At 52.6% G+C, this 9,502-nt stretch overlaps 1 long non-coding RNA gene across 1 annotated transcript; it reads left to right on the forward strand.

Moving 5' to 3' along the window:
- The first annotated feature begins 387 nt into the window (after positions 1-387).
- Positions 388-6,835, forward strand: LOC114778593 (uncharacterized). Its single transcript, XR_003746418.1, has 3 exons — positions 388-521; positions 1,198-1,417; positions 6,794-6,835. It is a non-coding gene; the product is annotated as an uncharacterized LOC114778593 (long non-coding RNA).
- Positions 6,836-9,502: the final 2,667 nt, after the last annotated feature.

The raw sequence follows: 9,502 nt of genomic DNA on the forward strand, positions 1-9,502 counted from the left end.
TTGTCGGTTCAAATCGCGATCCGCGAAGGTGCCACTGAGGTGCCACTGAGCAAAGCACCATCCCCACACACTGCTCCCCGGGTGCCTGTCATGGCTGCCCACTGCTCACTAAGGGTGATGGTTAAAAGCAGTGGGTAACACACTCACCTATGAACCAGAAGACACAGGTTCAAACCCCTCTTGCTACCATTGTGTCCCTGAGCAAGACGCTTATCCCTGAGTTATCTCCAGGGTGACTGTCCCTGTAAATACTGATTGTAAGTTGCTCTGGATAAGAGTGACTGATAAATGCTGTTAATGTAATGTAATGTAATGTAATGAATTTGTGCTCAACGATCACTTCACTTTCACTTCAAATTTTCGTACGCTCTGTGTATCTGTGACTTCAGGATAAGACCGAGGTTGATGAGCGAGTGGGAAAAGATGACCAAGGTGGCAAGGAGTTGTGTCTGGGCTACAGAGAACTGCAGAGGGAGTGTAGAGTGAGACACGCATGGGCCAGAACCATTCATACACAGTGGGTACGGAAATTTTTCACTCTTTGTTATATTGCAGTCATTTGCTAAAATGATTTAAATACATTTTTTCCTCATTAATGTACATACAGCACCGAATATTGACAGAAAAATACTGATATTTTTGCAGATTTATAAACAATGAAAAACTGAAATATCACATGGTCCTAAGTATTCAGTATTTAGTAGAAGCGTCTTTTTGATCTAATACAGCCATGAGTCTTTTTGGGAAAGAGCAAAACAAGGTTTTCAAACCTGGATTTGGGGATCCTCTGCCATTCCTTCTTGCAGATCCTCTCCAGTTCTGGCAGGTTGGATGGTAAACTCTGGTGGACAGCTAATTTTAAGTCTCTCCAGAGATTCTCAATTGGGTTTAAGTCAGGGCTCTGGCTGGATCATTCAACAGGCACAGAGTTGTTGTGAAGCCACCCTTTCGTAATTTTAGCTGTGTGCTCAGGGTCATTGTCTTGTTAGAATGCTGCCACCACCATGCTACACTGTTGGGACTGGATTGGACAGTGCTTGGTTTTCTCCACACATACCTCTTAGATTTAAGGCCAAAATGTAGAAGCTTCTGTCAGGCCACTCTGCCATAAAGTCCCGACTTGACTTTCTACAACTTTCTTCCATCTCCTGACTGCATCTTTGGGTTCTTCTTTACCTCTCTCACCAACGCTCCCAGTGCCAGAAGGGACGCCCACCCAGCCTGGAGAGGTGGCCATTTCTGCATCAGGTGACCTCATCTCACCAGCAAAGACAGGTTTCACAGAAAGCGGGTGGACATCCTGAAAGGAAGCATTCTGGCCAAGAACCTCCTGAAGAACCGCATGGTCCATGTTCTTTGTGAGGCCACGACAGCTGCTTGCCCACTATCAAGGCCACCCTGTCAGCAGCATTCATTGGTACATGTATCCCAGTCACATACCTAGATTAAATTTGCCTGTGACACCCAGTTTTTACTTCCTTTTTTTTCTTTTCAAGTGTCCTTCCATCTTATACAGACATAATGCATTTAAACCTGAATGAAAACGCACACCTAAACATTAAACTTGAACTTGTGTTTGCATCACACATATCGTGAGGTTACTTGACGTAACCCCGGTTCTCTGATAACATGAGTGAGGTATCTCACTATGGGAAACGCCCTCAGCGTGACCGATCGCGGAAGCACCAATGACACCACGTCCGTCGCAGACGGACCAATGGCAGCTGCACCCCGGGAGCCCCGCCTCCCTATATCAGGTGCCGCTGCCCACCGGAACGGCCTTCTCTAGCATGCCCTTCCCCGTGCCACATGCAAGGAGGGGAAAGCAGTGAGATACCTCACTCATGTTATCAGAGAACCGGGGTTACGTCGAGTAACCTCACGTTCTCTTTCAAACATTCGCTCGGTATCTCACTATGGGAAAGATATGGCCAACTCCCGTATTGCATGCTTTCCGAAGTACCTCCGTCCGGACGCACACGGAGCCGAAACAACACTAATCAGCGGCACCGACACTAAGCACAGCGTGCGCGAGCGGCGGAGCTGTGACGTCGAGTCGGTAAAACCTAATAAATGTGTGCGGTGTAGCCCAGCTAGCAGCAGCACAAATATCACGTACAGAAACACCCCTAAATAAAGCCCAAGAGGTAGCCGTGGCTCTAGTGGAATGAGCCCTAAGCCCCTGCGGGGGCGGGAGACCCCGTGCATGGTAGGCCATGCCGATAGCCTCCACCAGCCAGCGCGATAACCGCTGAGATGAAATCGGCTTACCTCTGTATGGAGGAGCCCAGGACACAAACAGCTGGTCACTCCTCCTGAAAGCTCTGGTTCTGTCCGTGTAAACCCGCAAAGCACGTACCGGACACAGACCATGCAGCCTCCGATCTTCTTCTGAAGCAAATGGAGGGGGGTGAAAAGCGCTCAGCTCCACAGCGCTACAATTATAAGCAGAGTTAACAACCTTGGGAACAAATGCAGGGTTAGGTAACAGCACAACTCTAGCCTCGCCCAGGCCGAAGTTCATACAAGAAGGATGAACAGAGAACGCATAAATCCCCTGCGTGGCGGGAGCTGCCAGGGCCCGTCCCACAGAAGCTGAAATATCTCCGCCAGCCACGGCCTTCCCGGCCAGCGGGGGGCCACCAGCAGGAGAGTCAGACCGCCCTCTCTCACTCGCCAGAGTGTGGGGCAAATCAGGCTCAGGGGTGGGAACGCGTACATCAGCGCGTCCGGCCACGGGTGCGCCAGCGCGTCCACCCCCAACGGCGCATCGCTGTCTTTCAGAGAGAAGAACAGGGGACACTGCGCGTCTCCGCGCGAGGCGAAGAGATCTACGGCAGCCCTGCCGAACCTCTCCCAGATCCGAGTAACCACCTGAGGGTGGAGCCTCCACTCGCCGTACAGGGGGTTCCCCCTGGAGAGGTGGTCCGCCCCCAAATTCATCAAACCCGGTACATGTGTCGCCCGCAGTCATGCAAGGTGCGCATAACTCCAAAGAATTAATCTCCGCGGCAGACCGTGCAGACGGCGTGAGCGCGTCCTGCCCTGCCGGTAGACATATGCTACCGCGGTTGTATTGTCCGCCGCTACAGTAGAAGCCATGAGCCCCAGCAGGCGCAGGCAGGTCCTGAACTGGACCGCTCTGCCGCTGCTGAACAGACTAACGCACTGTTTTAACAACAGTACGCGTCTCTCGGACAGTGAAGTGCGAAAAGACACAGAATTTATCTGGAGGCCCAGATATTCTACGGTCCGGGACGGAACCAGTGCGCTCTTGGCGTAGTTTATACTGAAACCCAGGCTGGTGAGGTGGGTCACCAGCACTTTCGTTTCGTGCACTGCCTGCTCGCGCGATCGGGCGCAGAGCAGGTAATCGTCCAGATAAGCCAGAACCCTGACGCCCGAGGATCTGAGCGGGGTCAGAGCTGCTTCTATGCATTTGCTGAACACACGGGGCGCGAGGCTCAGGCCGAACGGAACCGTGAGAAACTCGTAAGCCACACCGTGGAAACAGAACCGGAGATACCGCCTGTGGGCAGGATAGATTCCGATGTGAAAATACGCGTCCTGCAGGTCCACTGTAGTAAACCAGTCGCCGGGACGAACCGAGCGAAAAAGGCCCTTGTGAGTGAGCATTCTGAATCTGAACTGCCTGAGGTGTTTGTTGAGAACACGCAGATCCAGAATAGGGCGGAGCCCTCCGTCCCGTTTTGGAACCAGGAAATAGCGAGAATAAAAACCCCGCTGCATTTCCTCCATGGGGACGGGCCTTATTGCCCGTTTGCTCAGAGGGGAGGTTATTTCTGCCTCCAAAACCTGAGCGGCATCCCCAGTTGCCAGCGACGAAACCACCCCGTTGAACGCGGGGGGACGTGCCGCAAACTGCAGCCTGTAACCTTTCCCTACCGTCGCCAGGACCCAAGGGTGAACTGCGCATGCGCGCCAGCTGTCGACACGGCGCGCAAGGGGGTTCATCTGCCCCACCAGCGGCGCGTGAGCACCATCTGGTGGAGGCGCAGAGGCATGACACTCTCCGCTTAAGTTTCGTTTTCGTTCATGCGCCTGCGCTCTCAGCCATAGGCGTGGATGCGGCAGCGCAAGTTTTAATGAACCCTGCGAACGGCAAGGGGAAAATGAACTGGGACAAACACGTCTCACCCGCTCCACTCTCAAGCTCGACCGAACGAGCTGAGGGGAGGGCGTAAGAGGAAGCACGGTGTGAACTGGTGCTTTGGTCCTGCAATGAAGCGGGGGAACAAAAGTGGCCGCTGAACATTGAACAGAACGTACTGCCGACGTGCACACCGTCGCCCGTTTTGCTGGGGGAGGGGCGAGTGTGACGTCGGTCAAGAAAGGGGGGAGGCCAGAGACCACGTGGTGCTGGCGACGCCCCTGCTGTGAGGGAAACGAATCCCTAGGTCTGCCGGCACTTCTTGCCGCTGGGGGGAGGAGCCGGGCGGTGCTGTGCAGCGACCGCCGCGTATGACGGCTTTGTCCCCTGTCTGAAGCTGGTAGCCCGGTGTTGAGCTCGGGGTTCAGCTGCCCTCCCCGTGGCCCGCGGGCCAGGTGACCTGAAGTCAGATCGGAAACCCCGGTGTTGAGGCGGGGGTCCCGGGCGAGGGGGGGGAGGGGCGCGCGGCGCCGGCTTGCGAGGCAGACAGAAGTCGAAGGCTTCTCCTTCTCTCTTCTTGAGACCGCACCTCTGCCGCATTGCCTCGACTGTTGGGCCGAAAAGGTTCTGACAGTCTACCGGCGCGTCGAGGAATTCAACTTTCTCACGGTCGGTGAGACTGGATAAGTTTAACCACAACGAGCGCTCGCCCGCGACGGCGAGACCCATTGTACGGCCACAACTCTGAATCGCGCCGCGTGAAGTGCGCAGATTCAGGTCCGAGATCATGCAGATCTCCACCCAGGTCGCTGGATCGGGGTTGCCAGAGTCCAGCTGCTTTCCCAGCTCCTCGAGCAGTTCGGCTTGGTACGCTGTCAGGAGCGAGGTCACGTTAAGCGCCCTGGCGGAAAGCGCGGAAGATTTAAAAATCTTCTGATAAATGGACGCGGTAAAGCGATCCATTTTACCTGGGAGCGACGGTCCTGTTGACGAAAATGAAGCCCTCCTGGTCGGGTGGAGGTGATGAGCCACCGAAGCCTCGACCGTGGGGGGGCTGGAGAGCCCCAGCTCCTCCATGTCGCCAATATCCAAACCAGAGTAGCCCTTGACGGGAACGCGGTTAGAAAAGGGTTTATCCCAGGACCGTCTGACCTCGGTCACACACGCAGGCACCGCGGGAAGCGATTGGCTGAATGCGGGCGGACGAGAAGGGAGTCTTTTACCGTCGAAAAAGTCCCTCTCAACCCCGAGGTCACCACGGGGGGCTGGCCATGCAATGCCCAGCCTGGCCGCGGCTCTTTTACACACCTCGACCAAACCGAAGTCCCCCGTGGAGGGCTCGCTGCCCTGAGCGCTGGGAGGTCTAGAGGGCTGCGCATCCGGGAGAATGGCATCCTCGTCGTCCTCCTCTGGCTCGTCTCGGAGGAGCTGATCGTCATCCTCCTCCTCGACGTCTGCCTCCTCCCTGTCCGCGAACACATGCTCGTCGAACAGCGGGGGCAGCATAGGGGACCCGACGTCCATTATGTCCGCCCAACTCGTGGAGGCGCGGGGTGGAGGGGGTTTTGAGGCGCCCTCCGCCGCGGTTTTAGGCAGCAGACACGTGTCGGTTCGTGTGGACGCGGCGATACGTAGCCTCCTCTCCAGGGTTTTCACCGACATGGCTTTGCAGTGAGCGCAGCCATCCGGGTCCGCAAGCGACGCCCGAGCGTGCTTCACCCCCATGCACGTGATGCACATGGGGTGCGGGTCCTTGCCTGAGATACTGAAACCACAGGCAGTGGGGCAATAGCGGGACACGACGCCCTTTGTCCCGGAAGACCCGGCGGGAGAGGGGCTGGCCATTAGAACCTGGTGAGAGCCCTAAATGGCCGGGGACACTCGCCACAACGCGTTAGCGTCGAATTGAGTCCTTTCGCTTTATTTCTGCTTTCCTACCCCTCGCCTTGATGCGTTAGGCGGTATTCGGAGGGCAGTGGGGGGGTGAGCCCACTGTTCCTCCACAGAAACTAAGAGAAAGGAAGACCTCTCGGTACCACGCGGAGGGTGACCGCAGACCTGCGTTCTGCGGCGAGGTCCTTGACGGTTCGCCTGTGAACTGTAAGCAGGGGGCAGCCACAAACCGGGCACTGAGGAAAGACCGCAGATCTTCACGGGGAAGAGTGCGAGAAGGCCGTTCCGGTGGGCGGCGGCACCTGATATAGGGAGGCGGGGCTCCCGGGGTGCAGCTGCCATTGGTCCGTCTGCGACGGACGTGGTGTCATTGGTGCTTCCGCGATCGGTCACGCTGAGGGCGTTTCCCATAGTGAGATACCGAGCGAATGTTTGAAAGAGAACCCACAAATGTTTTGTGATTAACATTTAAAGTTGAGAATGTAGAAATCCAGACGTTCCAGTCATAACTTCACATACAGTACAGGCCAAACGTTTGGACACCTTCTCATTCAATATGTTTTCTTCATGACCATTTACATTGGTAGATTCTCACTGAAGGCATCAAAACTATGAATGAACACATGTGGAGTTATGTACTTAACAAAAAAGGCACCTAATACTGAAGTAAGACATCCACATTCTTTTGTGTTATTTTAATGCTTTAGTAATATTAAATATGAATGGAGGATGAATGCCTCTGGAAAGTTAAATGAAAAAAAAACCTTATGCCTCTTTTTCTATTTGTAGCTGTGGCACCTAATACCCCCACAACTCATCTCCTTACCTCATCTCCTGCCTGGCTCCTCGCTGCAGCGCACACCTCAGCCTGCACATCACCATGGTAACCAGATGCTTGCTACTCTTTTCCACCGGGTTCTGGTGCGTGCCGCTGCCTGCTACTGAACACTTTCACGTACCTGCCAGTTTTTTTGCACACAACTTTGGGTTTTCCTGTGCATCCAGGAACCCTGCACCTTCCCTTCTTGTCAAACATTATTGGCTAGTGGACATTAGTCATGTGGACATTTTGGTTTGGAATGGGTGACGTGGTGCTGTCTGAAGTGCACAAGAACACCAGTAAGACTGTTGATCATGTCGTGGCCAATCAGTAAATGTTCATTAAGACAGGTACCTTTGTGTTTGGCGGAGCAGTCGAAGACCACACGTAACCTGTCAGGTTTCTTTGGATGATAGATGGCGTGGTGTGGTATGTACCATGTCTTGCCAGGGAGTCCGATATCATCAGTCTCTTCTGCATCACCTCTTTCGATGATGTCATTCATGTATTTCATGTAATCCTCCTTGTATTTTTCGTCTTTCATGAGTTTGCGTTTGAACTGGTTTGGTCTGTTTTCAGCAAGTTTGTGGCTTTTCTCTAAATGGCAATGGCATCTCCAAATGTCCCTTTTCCATCTGTGTTATGCCTTGCTCAAGCTTTTGGAGGAATGTTAAATCCTCCTGTGATACAGTCTATTAGTTCCTGTCCGTCTCTTTGAAATCTCTTTCCAGAGCAAGTATTGCATCTGTTGGAGTGGAGTGAGGGATTTCTTTAACTGTGACTCTGTGGCAGAGGCTGCTGTCTATATCCGTTTCATTGTACAGTGCTGAGTTGCCTACTATGCTCCATCCTAAGTCTGTGTGAATAGCATAGGGCTCACCATCTTTTTCTAAGATTACTTGTTTAGGTGCAAGAGCTCTGGGACAGGTATAACCTATAAGGATGAGGAGTGGAGGGATCTCATCTACAATAGGCAGTAAATGACTGTTTGGCTGTTTCACATGTGGGTATGTGTTCCCTGTTAGCAGGTAAGCAATCCTTGGAGTATGCCGTGGGGAGCTTTATGACTGTGGCTGAGTTATAAACTCTCACCAAGAGATCAGACACCCTTCCACTACTTATGACAGCATTTTTACCCAGCATGTTAGTCAATTTCAGCTTTACTGGACAAACATCTGCCTGCAGCTCATGCGTTACATCCTGATCCACAAAGACAGCATTGCTCTGAGTGTTTAATAATGAATAGACCAAAAGTTTTTGATACCTGTCTATTCCATCTTGCATTTATCCAGTCCAGTAGTTTGTGCAACAATCTTAGATTTTCTTGGCATTCGTTTAGTATTTGTAATCCCTTTACGTGAGGCATAGCAAGCTTGCATGCATTTATGAAATCTGCACAAACAGGAGAGCAGTAACGCATCGGGTCTAGCCGATGTCTCCTCTTCCTCTCTCAAAACCTGTGCTGACCAGCTGGCTCCAGGTTTCACTCACTGACTGTGAGTACCGCGGCTCCTCAGGGACGTGTCTTCTCCCCACAATTTTCCAGGACCGTCTACAGAACCGCTGAAATGGGTGGGCCAGAGGAACATAAAATCAGGCAAGTGATCAATATTATTAGCATTAACAGCTGGTTTTATAAAGCAGTCACCTGCTGGGGGTGAAGGTAAATCACGCTAGATTAGGGAATAGCCTCATGTAATGCATATGAGCAGTAAGTAATTAAACGTATATTAAACATTTAGACACTAGATAAGCAGCCATTCTGAAAACAGACTCCACAGGGAGTTGAACCCCGCCCTGATCCTGAAGGTCAGGTGTGCCACCACCGGAGCCTTTTTTTTGGCTTAAATTTTTTTCTACTACTGTTAATTATTAAACTGTTTAATGAACTACAGGTAAAATTAGTGCCAATTCATGTCCAATTCATCTCCAATTGGCCTAGTTGTTTTGTGGGGGAAACCGGAGAACCCGGAGAAAACCCACGCTGACACGGGGAGATACATGCAAATTTGCAAATCTCCACACAGAAGGGACCGAAACTCAGATCTCCTTGCTGTGAGACAAGGTGCTAACCACAATGTCACCGTGCCGCCCGTCACTAAATACTTACCTTCATACTTACCTTCATGCTTACCTGTACTAGTGATCACTATTGGTGCTGCTAGTGCTACTAATAGTGGTGCTAGTAAGGTGGAGGGAGGAGGCACATCTCGAAATCCATGTCCCAGATGACAGGAATGTTGTTCAGCTCCTCCAAAAAATCCTCCAGACTGGCTTCTTGTTGGGGTCCCTGTGGACTGTCTGCTGCTGGGTCGCTGGTCATCATTTCCTCCTCCATCTGGTCCTGAAGAATCCAGCGGTCCTCGTTGCTCTCAAACTCCATGGATGATGTGCTGGTGGAGGGCTGGTGAGCGCTGGTGACACTGGGCAGAGGTGTGGCAGGACCATCCTGTACCTGCGGCCTGCTCCATGGAGGCAGGAAGCCCATCTCCACAGCCAGGTCCCAGATTCCAGGAACAAAGCTCAGCTCGTCCACCACATTATCCGGAAAAACAACCTCCTGAGTGTCTTCCTGCTGGGGTGGCTGTGGAGTAGCCTGCAGCTGCTGCATACAGGGAATGCTCCACAGCAGAGCTGGAGGGGAGTTAGTGTCCCTCACACATGCCCACGGTATACCT

This window comes from Denticeps clupeoides, unplaced genomic scaffold (assembly GCF_900700375.1).
Source record: "Denticeps clupeoides unplaced genomic scaffold, fDenClu1.1, whole genome shotgun sequence".
NCBI classification, from domain to species: Eukaryota; Metazoa; Chordata; class Actinopteri; order Clupeiformes; family Denticipitidae; genus Denticeps; species Denticeps clupeoides.